Genomic DNA, 20,345 nt, shown 5'->3' on the forward strand with positions numbered 1-20,345 from the left:
CCCCGACCCACACACACACACACACACACACACATTCTGCTGCCCTAGGCAGCTGCCTACAACTGCCTAATGGTAGAGCCAGCCCTGTGAATACAGATTTTGTGCAGCCATATAGAAAGAAAGCAAACCTGTAAAAATACCAGCAGAAATGCTACTTTGAAAACTGATGTTATGTCGCTCATCTTACTGACCCCGAAGCATGCATGCCATGGATCATATGCATGTATTATAAGAATTTGAACTATTAACCTGGTCCATTGTCCAGTTAACATGCAGCAAACACAAACATGCTAGCCAATCAGCTTGTGGCACCACTTACGAAGCTCTTTTCCTCATTTATTCATGAATAAGAAATCATGCATGAACTTTTGACAAAAGTTATAATTACTTTATAACCCTTAAATATAACGGCAAAGGCTGAAATGATAGCACGCCAACACAAACTTGAAATAAATGAATGACAATGCTTTACTTGAAGGATAGCTTGATTACAGGTATTTGCAAATGCAGACTAACACAAGAAACAGAAAATTGATTGGCTTATACTTAAACAATAATTCTATATCCAGCTCCCGTGCTTGCCTGTTCTTCCTCAACTGCCTGCCCCTTCCTTCTCTAGCTCTGATATTTAAACTTTACTCATATTAATTAATTAATTATTCATAAGCATTGAGTCTTATTGGCAAGCTTTTCATACTGTCATAATGCACTCATCACCCAACTTCTTTGTTACTAGAGAATTTCTGAGTGGCCTCTGGGTCTATGCATGCGTGGCCCTGTTATGGGGTCATTCTCATATTGTAGAGAATGACCCCATAAATACGCATACGTCCGAGTCAACTAGAATAAGGGCCTATGTTCAATTGACAGAGGCCGCTTTGTGACCATGACCCTTTCTTATAAGACCATGCCCCTTTTTTGTGCTGAGCGACTTAGGCATGCAGTGTGGTGGGGGGTGTCTTGGGACAAGGCGGGAGAAATGAGTTCCACCACCTGCAGGACCACTTTCCACTACCTGCATGACCACTTTTCACCACCTGCAGGACCACTTTAATCACTTAGCATATATGTAATACCAGCAGATGAGCGACAGGTGGCGACGATGTGGGAGCTCGCATCCCCGCTCATCGCTGCCCCGTACACACTGGCCGACTTTTGAGCTAAAAGCAGCTGAAACGGCAAATCTGAGCTGCTTTCAGCTCAAAATTGCCCTGTATGTTTGGGCCTGGAATCCTAGTTAGTGAAATGCTTTTTCTGCACATGCCGGGAACCAACGGCACTGTCAGCCAATGACTGCACAGTACCGCTGACAGGGAGAGCCGGCATCAGATTCTTGCACAGTCATGTGCAATATGACAGTAGCCCTGTACAAGTGGCCATAGCTTCCAATAGTGTATCGTGTTAGCTGATCGGAGGCAGGGATTAACATCAAATATGTTATAGGGCAGGCAATGTACAGTACATGGAGTTTGGATTTATAAAGATAATTTAATTATTGAAACCTGTTATAGTGGGACCCAATTGGTGCTTTTTAATTAAGGTACTTAGGGGTAGATTTATTGAAGCGGCGCTAAAAGCGCCACTATAACACTTCCTGCTTCGCCTCAGTAGCGAGGCGAAGCAGGAGGGGAGAGTGACAAGATCTTCTAAGATCTTGCCCGCTGAAGCGGGGGAGCGCTAACTCCCCCCTCTGGTGATGCCTCCTCCAGCTGACAGCGCATCAGTTAACACTGACGTGCTGTCTGCTTCTCCCCGGCCGGCTGGACTGCGCATGCACGAGATTCCGCTAAACGTGAGATCCCCAGCACAGCTCAGAGCCAGCAGCAGGGACAGCGCTGTCCCTGCTGTAGGCATAGGGCATCGCTGCCTGCAGCTGTCGATAGCTGCAGGAGGCGGAACGGTCGGCGATGCTGACCGTTCATAAATCTAATTCTCTCTGCACAAGTAACATCTGCCCCCCTGTAGTGCACATGGTTTTGTCCATCTAAGAAGGATTTTGTCAGAAAGAGTGAACTAGAATAAGGCCCTTATGTCCTTAGGCCAACATGCCTGGTGAGACCAGCACTTGGAAGGAGATTGCTGCACTTAGCTTCTGCTGAAAAAATGATGAAAAATGTACAAATGGAAGAAAGGGGTTTAGCAGCGCTCAATAATTCAATATTCTGAGACTGGTTTGACTGTAAAACAGGAAATTTAATAATAAATGAGTCAGATATAAATCACATTAAATGTCAAATAATAATAACATGTATAAAATAGCACCTCAAAGGCTCCTTTCAATAAATAGGTAGAAACAGGGAAACAGAAGATAATAGATAGTATCTGATTGGTTGCCCATAGCAGCAGCTTTATACACAGTGACAGCGCCGCAGGTACCCCCGCGGCACGGACACCCCTGCCCGCTTTAGCACCTGCCCGCTCCAGCACTGCAGGGACGCCGACACCGCCAGCTATATGCACATGCTGGGGGTGAGGGGCGAACTGCCGCCCTCCAGGTGCCGGCGCCCTAGGCAAATGCCTAGAGCTGCCTAGTGGTGGCGCCGGCCCTGTCCATGAAAGGAAATTCTCAAAGTCACATGTGTGATTCCTGGATAGTTACGGTATAAATGGTAGACAATGTCTAGGTCTACAATCACTAGGTCGACCACCAATGGTCAACTGTGACTAGGTCGATGCCTTGAAATGGTTGACATACCCAAAGTCGACCGTGTCAAAAGGTCGACACAAGCTTATGGTCGACATGAATAAGATCAACAGGAGTTTGCACATTTATGGTGTCAAAGTCAACATGGTTTGCACTCCCCATGCTTTTGCATGGTGCTTCGCTGCGCTCGGCACAGTATTATATTCCCTCCCTATGGCCCTTGGATAGTAAAGTATTAAAAACCACCTTAAAAAAAAAAAAAGTGAAACTCATGTTGACCTTTTGTCAATGTCGAACTTGGGTATGTCGACCATTTCAAGGTGTTAACCTAGTCACTGTTGGCCATTAGTGACTGTCGACCTAGACATTGTCTACCCAGTGACCACATACCTTCTGGATGGCTTGGTATAATTGCCTGTGTAGCAAATATTGACCTGAGATGAACGGAGGGCAGAGGCGTAGCAAGGGCGGTGCCGGTGGAGCACAAGCTCCAGGCGCCGGAAGCTATCATATCGCCGGAGCCGTGCCTGCACCGCCAGCTCCCTTGCAATATCGTCTGCCTGCTCCGTCTCCCCCGCTATCTCGTCCTGGCTCCCCGCTGTGTCCAGGAGACGTGGTGCTATTTAAAATTCACGTCTCCCGCTGGACCGATAGCCAATAGGCGCTTGCGGTCCAGCAGCCAATCAACTGATGGCTGCTGGACCCTGAGAGCCTATTGGCTAGTGCGGTCCAGCGGGAGATGTGAATTTTAAATAGCACCACGTCTCCCAGGTACAGCGGGGAGAGGGCAGGCCCGGTGACAGGGGGGAGGGGGTGCACATCTCCTGCAGTCCGCACACTGCACTGAGTATATGAATACAGCCAGGCAGGGCACCGCTGACTGCCCGCCTGTCAATGCTGTCTCCGCCTCCTGACACCAGCGGCTGCAGTGTCCGAGCGCCTTCTAACCTATCTGCCACCAGCAGCATCGTGATCAGTGGTGCCCTACCCCTTTCTCCCCCTACTGGCGGCAGCAGAGTATGAATACAGCCGGGCAGGGTACTGCTCTCTGCCTGGCTATCACTGCTTTCAATGCGAGCGTCAGCATTTCACGCCCCCCCCCCCCTTTCTCCCCCTCCTGGCGGCAGCTGAGTATGAATACAGCCGGGCAGGGTACAGCTCTCTGCCCGGATATCACTGCTTTCAATGAGAACTTTTATTCCATTTAAAAGACACCGATAAAGCTGCAAGCTTTGCAGCTGACCGAGTCAGCCACAATGAGGGCCAATATGCAGAACACCGTAATGCCCATTACACATTATGCTGCACACTTTAATGCCCATATGACATTATGCCACACATTATGCTATGCGTAATGCCCAAGTACTGCTTTTACACATAATGCCACCAGTAGTGCCCCTTACACAATGCCTGGAGTAGTGCCCATTGCAGTATGCCACCATTATAGCAAACTGTGTAATCTAGTCTAGTCCAGCCCAGAGCCCAGCATCTGGCATCCTACCACCATCACCGCTGCTGCTGCTAATGAAGACGGGGAAGAGAGCACAGCCTGCAGAGGTGCTGAATTTATTTTTAAATACGGTGCCGGCTCGTGAGCCAATTGAAGCTCATGGTCTGACAGCCAATCAATGACTGCTGCAGCTGGAACACAAGCTCTGAGAGCAGTGGCGGCTGACAATCAGCAGTGAGTGGTCATGTAGGCAATGTACCCACAGTGAAAATGGGCATGGCACCACTGGTACACACCTAGTTACGGTCCTGCACATCACCTAGTACCCCCTATTCACTTTATGCTTCACTGTAGTGCCCCTTACACAAAATATCCACAGTAGTAGTGCTGCTTATACATACAGTATAATGCCCACAGTAGAACCCTTCCACACACATACTCCACAGTAGTGGTGCTGCTTATACATATAATACCCTTACACTTACATAATGTCCACAGTAGTGGTGCGGTTTACACATAATGCCCACTGTTGGCCACAGTAGTAGACAGTAGCAGCGCTGCGTAATGCCTGCATCAGTTGCTGACAGTAGTAGTGCTGCGTAACTCCTGCACCAGTTGCTGACAGTAGTAGTGCTGCGTAACTCCTGCACCAGTTGTGGACAGTAGTAGACCTGCATAATGCCTGGACCAGTTGCTGACAATAGTAGCACTGTGTAACACTCTCACCAGTTGCTGACTCTAGTAGCGCTGCGTAACACCCGTACCAGTTGTCCACAGTAGAGGCGCTGCTTCATACCCTCACCAGTTGCCAAAAGTAGTAGTGCTGGGTAACGCCTGCACCAGTTGCCGACAGAAGTGGCGCTGCATAAAGCCGATACCAGTTGCTGACAGTAGTGACACTTGTGACACTGCACCAGTTGCTGACAGTAGTAGCGCTGCATAATGCCCGCACCAGTTGCTGACAGTAGTAGCGCTGCATAATGCCCGCACCAGTTGCTGACAGTAGTAGCGCTGCATAACGCCCGCACCAGTTGCTGACAGTAGTAGCGCTGCATAATGCCCGCACCAGTTGCTGACAGTAGTAGCGCTGCATTACACCCGCACCAGTTGCTGATGGCAGTAGCGCTGCATTACGCCCGCACCAGTTGCTGACAGTAGTAGCGCTGCATAAAGCCTGCACCATTTGCCAACAGTAGTAGCGCTGTGTAGCGCTTGCACCAGTTGCCAACAGTAGTAGCGCTGCATAATGCCGATACCATGCCCCATTTTAGCCAACTCCCCCCCTTGCCGTGCGACACTAAGTATGGGCCACCTCTCTTAAACACATTATGCACCACAACAAGAGGGCCCCTTTTTTCTATCGAAAAACCTTTACACCTCATGCCACACAGTATGAGACAATATTCACATTATGACACATGGAATGATTCAAAATTCACAAAGTGCCGCACAGAATGAGTTAAAAAATAACATTATGCAGCACCCTATGAGACAAAAATCACATTATGCCAAACAGTTGTCTTTATATGACCCAAGACACAGAATTATCTCCAGTGCAGGGGAGTATGGTGTCTATGGAATGGGAACTTTAAGGTCCACCTTCAGTGGCGGGCTCGGCAGGGGAGCAGGGTGCCAGTTGCCCCCCAGGGCAGTACACTGTAAAAGTCTGGGGCCGCCGCAGCAGGAGCGCTGTGCTTGCATATACTGTTGTGGCCAGGAGGCAGTGCAACATGTGCTCCTGGCCTGGCTGCTCTGAGATCAGTGATACAGTTGGATCAGACTGAGAGCGGGATGTTCTAACATCCGCGGCCCAGCTCCGGCCCCCTTCGCTGCCCATTGCCTACATAGTTATCGCATATGCTCTAACATATCCAATCCAATGAGTCAGCACTCCTATGGTACATGAGTGAAGGTGCCTGGGTGCCTTTCTTGGTGATGTGACACCATATACACACGGAATAGTAGCGGCGGTACTCCCAGGGCTTATACATGAATGACAATGGACACAAAAGTGTCAAGCAACACTTTTGTGTCCATTGTCATTCATGTATAAGCCCTGGGAGTGCCGCCGCTACTATTCCGTATGCTCTAACATATGTAATAATTATGGCAAAGGACAGCTCTTGAGTTAAGAGCTGTCCTTTGCGGTGAGAGTCAGCAGGTCCCACTGGGACCCCGGCGGCTCCCCCCTCCCTCCTTTACCCGGCGCTGCTTCTGCTGCTGCACCGGGCTCTCCTCCTCCCTGCACCCGGAACAGGATCATAGTGCAGGGAGGAGGAGGTCACAGGTCCACGCAGCACAGCACTGTGCTGCCCGAACACAGGTGAGGGGGGTCGGTGCGGGGCGGTGGTGGGTCGGTGCAGGGCGGCGGTGGGTCGCTTTAGAAGCCCATATTCTTTTATGGGGCATCGCCAGATTTTTCTGGCAATACCCCCCCGTCGCGGTAACCCGGCGCGGGATGCTTGGAGCATCCCAAAATTCGGTAAAAAAAACCCCAGTGATATCACTGAAATCATATGCAATTGCAAGGTGGTACAATTTGAGCGCACTCTAAACAACCCCCTTCTTTGTTCATATATATATATATATATATATATATATAATGTGTGCGGGGGTTGCTGTTTTCTTTTTTAAATGTGTGTGTGTGTGTTTGTGAGTGTGTGAAAAAATACAACAGTGCAGCATACATGTGTAGACACCCAAAAGGAGGAGTTACCTTATAGATGCGGTGGGGGCCGTGCCTCCACAACCTCACGGATCTCAGTCTGGAGTCTTCTCTTGATACAGGAATGGGCACAGAACACTCGACCACTGGGTTAGGTTGACCTTTTATTTTCAAAGCAGTCACTATGGACGTCAACCTCTTTCAGTTAACAACTTAACAATATTATCACAACAAGTGAAAAAATTGTAATAACATTCAAGTAAACGGACATGTTTTACAGTGCAGTAAACATTCAAGTAAAAGGAAATGTTTTACCATAATGTCAGGCAATACAGAGAAGGAAACGTTTTACCAGCATACTAAACAGTGCAGACAAGGAAATGCTTTACCATAATACTAGGCATTACTCCTATAATCAATCAGTACTTCTGACCTCTATTTACTGTAGATTCTTTGCATGCATATTGTTAGGTTTCGGGTGTGACCCCACCGCCGGGACTGCTGTTTAGGACAGCCACGGCCAAACCCTATACTACCTCTGTTGTACCCCCCAGGCTGGGTGACCGACTCCTGCAGGTGTTACTAGGCTTCGCCTGTAGCCGCCACGTTTGAATGGGTAGGTTAAGCCCACCCAAGCTCCGGTGCAGCCAGGTGTTATGAGAGGACAAGGAGCCGGGGACCCCCCTAGGGTACGGTCAAGAGGAAAGCTGACTGAGGGGCCTAACTGAAATTATCAAACGGCGACTTGCCGGGCCCTGGCTAACGCAACTAAGCGCCCGCGACCTGGTCGCCACAACCCGCGACAACCGTCGCCCAGGGAACCACACAAAATATAAGACACAATACCAAAGTATACAAAGAGCAGGAGGGACTGGAAAACCCCAGAAAAACTGGGAGACAAGGGGAGAGAATGAGTGGGAAGCAATGGACCTTCCCAACATAAATGACCTGCCAATGCGGCAGACAGAGAACACAGGTAATGAGTAAGGTAATGACAATAAAGAAGGTGTGAATGAAACTACCCCAGAGGGGCAACTCACGACACAGGGGGGACCAATGGAAGAGGAGACCACGAAGGAGCTGCTGGGAACAGCAGGGAAACGGACCGGAGAGCAGCAGACAGATAGGTCCAAACAGGAGCTATCACCGGCGAGGACTGCAGGGCTGGCTTCCTAGATAAGAAGGCTAGGAGCCAATGAGGATGGAGGCCTGAGTCCCGCCTGTCCTAACGAGTCCTTTCCGACACCTGCGGCCTGTTGAATTTCGCGGCTTTTCCTCTCTGCCTAGCAGCGTCTGCCGTTGCTAAGCAACGGCGCTGCCGCGTCTCAGGCGCTGAGAGACGCGAGGAGGGAGGACGGGCGTCACGCTCCGACGCTGCGTCCTCCGGCGTCCCTGGTTGCTAGGCAACCGGACGTCAGAGCCGGAAGGACAGGCGGCTAAGCGTACATGCCGCTCTGTCCTTCCAGAAGCGCTCCCACGGCGCCTAACAGTACCCCCCCCTTGAGGAGGGGTTAAAGAACCCCGAAGCCTTGCTTTCTGAGGGAAATCCCGAAAGAAGCTTGCTTTGAGGCGTGGGGCGTGTAGATCCCTATCGGGAACCCATGACCTCTCTTCCGGGCCGTATCCTTTCCAATGGACAAGGAAACATAAAGAACCTCGAGAGACCTTGCAATCCAAGATTTTTTCTACAAGAAATTCTGACTGTCCATGGACATTAACAGGTGGTTTACCCAGGTCTGCCTTTCGAGGAAATTTCCTAGACGTGAAAACGGGCTTGAGCAGAGAGGAATGAAAAGTATTGGCTATCTTTAAAGCCCTAGGAATTTGTAACCGAAAGGCTACAGGATTAACTCTCTTAACAATGGCAAATGGACCAATAAATTTTGGACCAAATTTAGAAGTTCCTTGTCGCAATCTGATGTTCCGAGTAGACAACCAGACTTTATCGCCTACTTTAAAGTTGCATGGTCGTCTTGACCGGTCAGAAAAAACTTTTTCCTGAAGGGCAGCCCTCTTAAGAGCGTCGTGTACCTCCCTCCAAATGACCTTTAAACGGGCAGTAGTGGAAGAGCGAACTACTGATCCCTCTGGAGCCAGAGCAGTGGCTTTAGGGTGAAAGCCATAATTGGCTACAAAAGGTGAAGTCCGGGTAGCCGAGTGATAGGAGTTGTTATATGCGAACTCGGCAACGGGGAGGAACTCCGACCAGTCATTCTGAGCTTTGGACACAAAAAGGCGCAGATATTGCTTCAAGGATTGATTAAGGCGTTCCGTCTGCCCATTGGATTGGGGATGATAAGCGGAAGTTAAACTCAACTTGATCTTTAATGCATTGCAAAAAAGTTTCCAAAACCGGGCAATAAACTGCGGACCTCGATCAGAAACTATATCGGTTGGAAGACCATGAAGTTTGAAAACATGAGCTAAAAACAATTTGGCCAACTTATTGGCTGATGGCAACTGGGGCAAAGGAACAAAGTGGGCCATCTTACTGAACCTGTCAATAATCACCCATACTACTCGAAAACCTGATGATAGGGGTAGGTCGACCACAAAATCCATGGCAATATGTGACCATGGTCTGGAGGGAATTGCCAAGGGGATAAGTTGTCCTGTGGGCGACACTCTGGGAATCTTGTGTCTAGCACAATCGGGACAAGACTGGATGTACTCCTTGGTATCTGGAACCATGCTCGGCCACCAGACGCATCGGGAGAGAAGATCAAGTGTCTTCTTGATGCCGGAATGCCCTGCAATCTGGCTGTCATGGAACTCCTCTAAGACCCGTTTTCTCAAGGACTGCGGCACAAATAAATGGCCGAGAGGCATCTGTCTGGGTGCCTGACCCTGGACCTGCAGAAGTAGATCCTTGAGGGTCTGAGTAATGCCAAAATGGATAATTGATGCCGGAAGAATGGGCCGAGGAGATTCCCGCAAACCTTGTTTGGGTAAGAAACTCCGAGACAATGCGTCTGCTCTTACATTTTTAGACCCGGGACGGTAAGAGATAATAAAGTTAAAACGTGTAAAGAATAATGCCCACCGGGCTTGTCGGGCATTCAGACGCTTTGCTGATTCCAGGTATTGTAAATTTTTGTGGTCTGTGATAACCAGAATCTGATGGTTGGCCCCTTCCAACCAATGCCTCCATTCCTCGAATGCCCATTTTATGGCCAACAATTCCCGGTTCCCGACGTCATAGTTCATCTCTGCAGTAGAGAATTTTCGAGACATGTAGGCGCAAGGAAAAAAAAATAAGGACTCAGGATCCTGTTGAGACAGGACTGCCCCTGCCCCTACCTCAGAAGCGTCGACTTCAACGACAAACGGTAGTTGGGGATCGGGATGTCTTAAAATGGGAGCGGACACAAAAGCTTGTTTTAAGGCCCGGAATGCCTCTTCTGCCTGGGGAGGCCACTGGGATGGATCTGCTTCCTTTTTTGTGAGCGCCACTATGGGAGCTACCACATCAGAAAAAGAGCGGATAAACCGCCTATAGTAATTTGCAAACCCTAAAAATCTTTGGACAGCTTTAAGGGTCGTGGGCTTGACCCAATATAAAACTGCTTGCAGTTTTTTGGGTTCCATATAAAAGCCTTCCGAGGAAATCACGTATCCTAAAAAGGATACCTTAGTAACTTCGAATTCGCACTTCTCAGGCTTAGCAAAGAGACGATGTTCTCTAAGCCTTTGAAGAATTAACCTGACCTGATGGCGATGTTCTTCCAACGAGCTGGAGTAGATCAAAATGTCGTCTAAATAGACCACAGCGAAGACTCCCAAGAAATCTCTAAGGATGTCATTGATGAAATCTTGGAAGACCGCTGGTGCGTTGGACAAGCGGAATGGCATTACGAGATATTCGTAGTGCCCTGTTTGGGTACTAAAGGCAGTCTTCCATTCGTCTCCCGCTTTTATGCGGACAAGGTTGTAGGCACCGCGCAGGTCGATCTTAGAAAAGATCTTAGCGGTGCGAAGCTGGTCAAACAGCACAGATATTAATGGTAATGGATACGTGTTTTTTACCGTTATCTTGTTGAGTGCCCTGTAATCTATACAGGGTCTTAAGGAGCCATCCTTTTTGGAAACAAAAAAGAACCCTGCACTTAAGGGAGACTTTGAGGGCCGAATAAAGCCTTTAGCCAAATTTTCTTGAATATAGGTATTCATGGACTGCGTCTCAGGTCCAGACAAGGAATAAAGTCTGGCTTTGGGAAATTGTGCCTTGGGAATTAGCTCAATGGCGCAATCGTATGTGCGATGAGGGGGTAAGACCTCAGCTTCGCCTTTAGAAAAGACATCCTGGAAGTCAGCGTAGGCCGCTGGAATCCCCTCCACGGAAACCATTGCCCCGAGTATAGGCTGCCCTAGACAATGACTGGAGCAATGATTACTCCAACGAGTTATTTCCCCTGCCTGCCAGTCAATCTGTGGGTTATGAACCCGGAGCCAGGGGTGACCCAGAACGATCGGCACAGTAGCGCATGAGATAAGAAAGAAAGAAATTTTTTCTGTATGAAAAATGCCCACACGTAGGGAAACTGGCGGGGTCTGATGGCGGACCACTCCGTTGACCAACGGGCTGCCGTCCAGGCCTCGCATTATTACAGGTTTTTTCAGAGGGAGCAGGGGGATGGCCAGTTTTTCAGCCAGCTGAATATCTAAAAAATTCCCAGCTGCCCCGCTATCAATAAATGCAGTAACTGACATCTTCACCTCTACACCCTGAATCTCAGTAGGGACTAATAATGCATTGTGAGGGGAAATAAGAAGAGAACCAAAGTGAATCCCCTCTGCATTCACTTGGTTTTGGCGTTTCCCGACTTGTTGGGACAAGCGCGGAGGAAATGCCCTTTGCTCCCGCAATAAATGCATAAACCGGCATTCATCCGGCGAGCTCTCTCATCTGGGGTGATGCGGTAAGCACCAATTTGCATTGGTTCTTCTTCGTCCTCTGAGGGTACAAAGCCGAGGGAAGTAGGCCTCAAACTGGGTCCTCTCTCAGACCTGCGTTCCCTAAGACGCCGATCAATTTTAATCGATAACTCCATGAGTTTATCAAGGGATCCCGGGACAGGATACTGGATAAGGCTATCCTTAATGGCTTCAGAAAGCCCTAGCCTGAATTGGCTACGTAATGCTGGGTCATTCCAGCCACAGTCATTCGACCACCGTCGGAATTCTGTGCAATATGCTTCTGCAGGGTTCCGGCCCTGTCTGAGAGAGCGCAGATGACTCTCGGCAGACGCCTCTCTATCAGGGTCATCATATAGAAGTCCTAATGATTTAAAGAAAGCATCCACCGACGCTAAGGCGGGATTATCAGACTTTAACCCAAAAGCCCAAGTCTGGGGATCCCCCTGAAGCAAAGACATAATTAAACCAACTTGCTGCAATTCAGAGCCGGATGACCGGGGTCGCAGCTTGAAATAAAGCTTACAACTTTCTCTAAAATTAAAGAAATCCTTCCGGTTACCCGAAAACCGGTCTGGAAGATTAATTTTGGGTTCTACCAGAACCGGCGGATTTCCTCGTACACCCTCCTCCTGGGTTTTCATCCTAAGAGATAAATTTTGAACCATCTGCGTTAAACCTTGTAATTGACTGGCAAATGCCTGAAACCTGACCCTCAGGAGTAGGATTCATCTTAATAACAGATCCACACCAGAGACAACAAAGATATACACACCCAAAATGCTATCTGTCCAGAAAAACGGGAGAATAAGAAAGGGGAAGGGAGAGAGGGAAAAAAAAAAATCCTTTTTTTTTTTTTTTTTTTTTTTTTTTTTTGTAAGGCCGGTGATAATGTTAGGTTTCGGGTGTGACCCCACCGCCGGGACTGCTGTTTAGGACAGCCACAGCCAAACCCTATACTACCTCTGTTGTACCCCCCAGGCTGGGTGACCGACTCCTGCAGGTGTTACTAGGCTTCGCCTGTAGCCGCCACGTTTGAATGGGTAGGTTAAGCCCACCCAAGCTCCGGTGCAGCCAGGTGTTATGAGAGGACAAGGAGCCGGGGACCCCCCTAGGGTATGGTCAAGAGGAAAGCTGACTGAGGGGCCTAACTGAAATTATCAAACGGCGACTTGCCGGGCCCTGGCTAACGCAACTAAGCGCCCGCGACCTGGTCGCCACAACCCGCGACAACCGTCGCCCAGGGAACCACACAAAATATAAGACACAATACCAAAGTATACAAAGAGCAGGAGGGACTGGAAAACCCCAGAAAAACTGGGAGACAAGGGGAGAGAATGAGTGGGAAGCAATGGACCTTCCCAACATAAATGACCTGCCAATGCGGCAGACAGAGAACACAGGTAATGAGTAAGGTAATGACAATAAAGAAGGTGTGAATGAAACTACCCCAGAGGGGCAACTCACGACACAGGGGGGACCAATGGAAGAGGAGACCACGAAGGAGCCGCTGGGAACAGCAGGGAAACGGACCGGAGAGCAGCAGACAGATAGGTCCAAACAGGAGCTATCACCGGCGAGGACTGCAGGGCTGGCTTCCTAGATAAGAAGGCTAGGAGCCAATGAGGATGGAGGCCTGAGTCCCGCCTGTCCTAACGAGTCCTTTCCGACACCTGCGGCCTGTTGAATTTCGCGGCTTTTCCTCTCTGCCTAGCAGCGTCTGCCGTTGCTAAGCAACGGCGCTGCCGCGTCTCAGGCGCTGAGAGACGCGAGGAGGGAGGACGGGCGTCACGCTCCGACGCTGCGTCCTCCGGCGTCCCTGGTTGCTAGGCAACCGGACGTCAGAGCCGGAAGGACAGGCGGCTAAGCGTACATGCCGCTCTGTCCTTCCAGAAGCGCTCCCACGGCGCCTAACACATATAACCTAGGGTTACCGGTAACCATTACCCTAACTAAAGTCCCGGATTGCAGGTCCTAATAACCTGACCCGTGCACAGGGGTTTCGGTGGGGCCCAAGCGGTGCTCCTATCTGAAGATGGGCCAGGGGAAAAACAATATAAGAAGGGCTCTTGGTTTGCTGTAAGCGGGGTCGCTTTACTAGGGCGTGGGTGAATCCCACTTGGAGTCCTGGAAGGGTTAGATCACTCTCAAGTGTTGGTAAGGAGGCCTTTGGGCCCTTATAGTTACCCTGTTTCCTTACCCAGGCATCCGGCTGGGATCAGTAAGTCTTCACCAGTGCTGTGTACCCTCCTGGGAGTGCTAGTGTGGGCGCCTAGACGTTGCCACAATCAGCTACACAGGACTACTGGCCACTGGCCTGCACTGTGGCTCTCTATGCGGCCTCAATGGGTACAACCCTGTCATGCGCTAGGGGTGTCCATGGGTCCCTGACCCTATAATGTGCCTGGCGGGCGATATAATAGGGGTGGTAGGCAGGGGCACAGTGTGCAGTAAGGTACCTGTATCGGCTGCAGGTGCTGGTTCCAACCAGTCTCGATCTCCCGGACTCTGTCACCGCTGATCTGTCCCTGGTGACTGCATCAATGGTGCCTCTGCTGTCCAGGCTCTGCTGCTGCTTACACCATGCTGCTGGGCTCTGGCTACTATGCTCTGTGCTACCCACGTGCTGGCTGCTGGGCTCTGGCTGCTGGGCTCTGTACTGCCCACGTGCTGGCTGCTGGGCTGGCACTTAATATTTACTGCAGGGCTCTGGCAGCTTGACACTGTGACTGCTGTGTTCTCTTCTACAGTTTGCACGCTGCCTGACTGGCTCCTTCTCTCACAGGCTGGGCTGCCACTCATTACTGGAGCTCTGTGCTGCTCAAGTGTCTTTCAGGCTGCATGGAGAAGTCTCCTCTCTCTGGCCCTTATTCTGATTGATGCGGACTTTACCGCGTTCTTACGGATTGCGTCTTTACGGCGTCTGCGCATGCGTGGAGAACGCTACGCGCATGTGCCACGCCTTGACTCGGTACCAGTTCGGACAAAGACCGTCCAAAACTGGTCACCGCTATCAGTCGGGAAATAGGGGCGTATTATGGGCGTCATGCGGAATGACACATGGGCGTAGTTTCAAAGTGGGCAAAACGGGGCGGAAACATGGGCGGACACGGGGGAGTACACTTATGTTGGGGGGCGTACATTCGGAAACCACTCCGAATGCACGCGAGCAAAAAGGGCTGAAATGTGCGGTGTCCACAAGTGTACTATTGCTTTGCGGACACCACTCGTTCATGCGGTAGGCGAACGTACGCCTAATGACTACAACCATTAACACCTGAACCCAATAGAATCTACTCCTTTACTCATTACTCACTAATAGGCCGCTTGTCAGTGCTTTAATAGAAACCATTGCACTTACATTGCTGTAAGGGTTAATGTGTGCTATGCATGTGTTAGGCATGCTTGTAAGGATATATTGGAATCTAATTGATTCCAATTCCAAATAAGCTGTTTTTTATGAGGGTAGGTAATTGAATAAGTGGGTCATGTGATGTATTGCAGAAGATACTTCATAGTGGGTTGTTTGGCGGAAATCCTCCGCTTACGTGCGGTAGCACCGCTTGGCTCCCGTTCGGATGCGGTATTCCCGAGCATACTCTGTAATACTCTGTAATACCGTGCCGAATCGGAGTGTTTCTCCCGCACACGCATGGTTTGTATGTCGTCCGTAAACACGCCCTGTTCTTAAAGAGTGAGTCCGTCCGAATGCGGAGTACACGTGGGCGTTTCTACGGACGATGGCCGCATGCGGAAAAACACCGTGGCGTGCGGACCGCTCCGTAAGAATGCGGGAATTTCCGCACAGATCAGAATAAGGGCCTCTGTGCTAGCTGCTAACTTCCTCAGTCACCTCTGACCTCTCTCTTCCTGTCACACTCCAGCCTGTCTGTGTTTAACTCTTTAGGTCTGAGCTGTGCCTAGTGCTGGGGTATATTAACCCCTGATTAACTGGAATGCATGGCACCTATTATTCCACAGTTATGGGGTGTTACACATGTCTCCATGCCTCCAACAATTCGATGCCCATTTTCCATTTCATGCGCTTGTAGAAAAAGCAGTTTCACTTGCCTGTGTGTGCCCCCCAGGCTGAGTGCCAGCCAGCCCCTGTCCACCTTGCTGCCACTCTTAAATATACTTTGACTTATTTAGAGCCATAATGTTTCATGCTTTCTGCAAAGTTTTGCTGGTTTAAATTTGGTTTCTTTTGTTACCAGGGGAAGATTGGGGCACGGGGATACTGGGCCAGTTTCCGTTGGGCCAGACTCATCCCCCTCTGTCGAATTGATTTTCAGTGCATGGCAGGCCTGCCCAACCTAGCTATCGGCGCGGTTGACACACTTCTGCCAGAAAACCTCTGAAGCCGCACAGAATGTCAGCGCTAATTGACACTGCAGACTGAACATCAGACGTGACGCCACGGGAGGAAGGCCACCAGCGAAGCCCCCACAGTCAGTGATTCTGCCCCCAGCTGCATGTTCCATTTGCCACTGACAGCCTCCTGGCAGGCGCCATGGGAGCAGGTAAAGTGCTGCTGGGTCGCCCAAATTTCTCTCCAATGCTCTTTTATCAGTGGGTTTGTGGGATGTTGTTCAGATTATGCTGTGGGGAAGGGAAGCTAGTGGCCTACAATAGACTTACCCTGTGGTGTAGCCAGTACTATTTTTCTGGAAAAATAGGTTCAGGAACTCCAGGTCTGGGGGTGGATGGATGAATTAAATAAAAAAAAAAATATATATATAATAGAGAGAGGGAGGGAGAGATAGATGTATATATTGTATTTAGAAACAAAGACACTCACAGGTGATTTTAAAATAAAACTTATCTTATGAAAAGTACATTTTCAGTTCCTGATGATGTCATATTTAATTAGAGGTTCAGGAACTGAGTTCCTGCTGAAAAATAGCACTGGGTGTAGCTGTGTACTGTGGGGTTTCTGCATCCTACCCCCTCCTTTTCTGTAGCCAGTGCGGCCAGCATGACTTTCATGGAGCTCGGCCCCAGGATGTAGAGATAGCGGCCAGGAACAATTCCATCTGATCAGCAGCAGTGGGGGAGTCTAGTCACTGCTGCTGATCAGATGGCCGCTATATCCATACCGCCCAACTTTGATGGACTAGGAGGCGGGACAATGTTGATGCGCGCCAAAATTTTCGGGGATGTGGCTTAATTTAGGGGGCGTGGCCTATACACGCAGCTCTTCCGCAAGGCCACGCCCCCATTTTGATGCTATGTGACGCTATGTGAGCCTCTAGCCATGCCCCCTGGCTGTGGGAATAGATGCTGTGCGCATGCGCACAGCGTTTATTCCCCGCTGCTTAGCAGCCGACAGGGGGGACTCCCAACAGCCCCCCTCACCGCGGGACACTGCCGGCCAAGGGTGGGACAGCAGGACAGGCCCTGATAATCGGGACTGTCCCGCTAAAATCGGGACTGTTGGGAGGTATGTATATATACATCCTTGGACCGGGTTGCATGAAAGTCGTGCTGGCTACAGAGAAGGAGGTTGTGGGGAAACAGGAACACAGCAGTACACAGCTGCTCCAGCAGCATATCCTTATCAACCCTTCTCCCCCACCATAGCCTGACTCTAATCATGCCCCCCCCCCCAGCCTAACCCTAACAACTCCACCCCACCACAACCTAACTCTAGTCATGTGCCTCCCACCAGCAAAAGTCTTACCATACTCCCCCCGCCTAACCATAACTCTGCCCCCCTGCAGCCTAACTTTAATCATGTGTCACCAACCACAGCACACCAACTGCTCCCAGCCTGTCCCCTTATCTCCCTATTACTACTCCAGTCTGCACCTGCTTCCCACTACTGCTCCCAGCCTGTCCCCTTATCCACACTACCACTACTCCAGCCTACCCCTGCTTCCCACTACTGCTCCCAACATGTCCCCTTATCCACACTACCACTACTCCAGCCTACCCCTGCTTCCCACTACTGCTCCCAACATGTCCCCTTAATGGCCCTTATCCACACTACCACTACTCCAGCCTACCCCTGCTTCCCACTACTGCTCCCAGCATGTCCCCTTATCCACACTACCACTACTCCAGCCTACCCCTGCTTCCCACTACTGCTCCCAACATGTCCCCTTATCCACACTACCACTACTCCAGCCTACCCCTGCTTCCCACTACTGCTCCCAGCCTGTCCCCTTATCCACACTACCACTACTCCAGCCTACCCCTGCTTCCCACTACTGCTCCCAACATGTCCCCTTATCCACACTACCACTACTCCAGCCTACCCCTGCTTCCCACTACTGATCCCAGCATGTCCCCTTATCCACACTACCACTACTCCAGCCTACCCCTGCTTCCCACTACTGCTCCCAGCCTGTCCCCTTATCCGCACTACCACTACTCCAGCCTGCCCCTGCTTCCCACTACTGCTCCCAGCCTGTCCCCTTATCTGCACTATGACTACTCCAGTCTGCGCCTGCTTCCCACTACTGCTCCCAGCATGTCCCCTTATCCACACTACCACTACTCCAGCCTACCCCTGCTTCCCACTACTGCTCCCAACATGTCCCCTTATCCACACTACCACTACTCCAGCCTACCCCTGCTTCCCACTACTGCTCCCAGCCTGTTCCCTTATCCACACTACCACTACTCCAGCCTACCCCTGCTTCCCACTACTGCTCCCAGCCTGTCCCCTTATCCACACTACCACTACTCCAGCCTACCCCTGCTTCCCACTACTGCTCCCAGCCTGTTCCCTTATCCACACTACCACTACTCCAGCCTACCCCTGCTTCCCACTACTGCTCCCAGCATGTCCCCTTATCCACACTACCACTACTCCAGCCTACCCCTGCTTCCCACTACTGCTCCCAACATGTCCCCTTATCCACACTACCACTACTCCAGCCTGCACCTACTTCCCACTACTGCTCCCAGCATGTCCCCTTATCCACACTACCACTACTCCAGCCTACCCCTGCTTCCCACTACTGCTCCCAACATGTCCCTTTATCCACACTACCACTACTCCAGCCTACCCCTGCTTCCCACTACTGCTCCCAGCCTGTCCCCTTATCCACACTACCACTACTCCAGCCTACCCCTGCTTCCCACTACTGCTCCCAACATGTCCCCTTATCCACACTACCACTACTCCAGCCTACCCCTGCTTCCCACTACTGATCCCAGCATGTCCCCTTATCCACACTACCACTACTCCAGCCTACCCCTGCTTCCCACTACTGCTCCCAGCCTGTCCCCTTATCCACACTACAACTACTCCAGCCTGCCCCTGCTTCCCACTACTGCTCCCAACATGTCCCCTTATCCACACTACAACTACTCCAGCCTACCCCTGCTTCCCACTACTGCTCCCAGCCTGTTCCCTTATCCACACTACCACTACTCCAGCCTACCCCTGCTTCCCACTACTGCTCCCAACATGTCCCCTTATCCACACTACAACTACTCCAGCCTACCCCTGCTTCCCACTACTGCTCCCAGCCTGTCCCCTTATCCACACTACAACTACTCCAGCCTACCCCTGCTTCCCACTACTGATCCCAGCCTGTCCCCTTATCCACACTACCACTACTCCAGCCTACCCCTGCTTCCCACTACTGATCCCAGCATGTCCCCTTATCCACACTACCACTACTCCAGCCTACCCCTGCTTCCCACTACTGCTCCCAACATGTCCCCTTATCCACACTACCACTACTCCAGCCTACCCCTGCTTCCCACTACTGCTCCCAACATGTCCCCTTATCCACACTACCACTACTCCAGCCTACCCCTGCTTCCCACTACTGCTCCCAGCCTGTCCCCTTATCCACACTACCACTACTCCAGCCTACCCCTGCTTCCCACTACTGCTCCCAACATGTCCCCTTATCCACACTACCACTACTCCAGCCTACCCCTGCTTCCCACTACTGATCCCAGCATGTCCCCTTATCCACACTACCACTACTCCAGCCTACCCCTGCTTCCCACTACTGCTCCCAGCCTGTCCCCTTATCCGCACTACCACTACTCCAGCCTGCCCCTGCTTCCCACTACTGCTCCCAGCCTGTCCCCTTATCTGCACTATGACTACTCCAGTCTGCGCCTGCTTCCCACTACTGCTCCCAGCATGTCCCCTTATCCACACTACCACTACTCCAGCCTACCCCTGCTTCCCACTACTGCTCCCAACATGTCCCCTTATCCACACTACCACTACTCCAGCCTACCCCTGCTTCCCACTACTGCTCCCAGCCTGTTCCCTTATCCACACTACCACTACTCCAGCCTACCCCTGCTTCCCACTACTGCTCCCAGCCTGTCCCCTTATCCACACTACCACTACTCCAGCCTACCCCTGCTTCCCACTACTGCTCCCAGCCTGTTCCCTTATCCACACTACCACTACTCCAGCCTACCCCTGCTTCCCACTACTGCTCCCAGCATGTCCCCTTATCCACACTACCACTACTCCAGCCTACCCCTGCTTCCCACTACTGCTCCCAACATGTCCCCTTATCCACACTACCACTACTCCAGCCTGCACCTACTTCCCACTACTGCTCCCAGCATGTCCCCTTATCCACACTACCACTACTCCAGCCTACCCCTGCTTCCCACTACTGCTCCCAACATGTCCCTTTATCCACACTACCACTACTCCAGACTACCCCTGCTTCCCACTACTG

This window comes from Crinia signifera, chromosome 8 (assembly GCF_055691185.1).
Source record: "Crinia signifera chromosome 8, ASM5569118v1, whole genome shotgun sequence".
NCBI classification, from domain to species: Eukaryota; Metazoa; Chordata; class Amphibia; order Anura; family Myobatrachidae; genus Crinia; species Crinia signifera.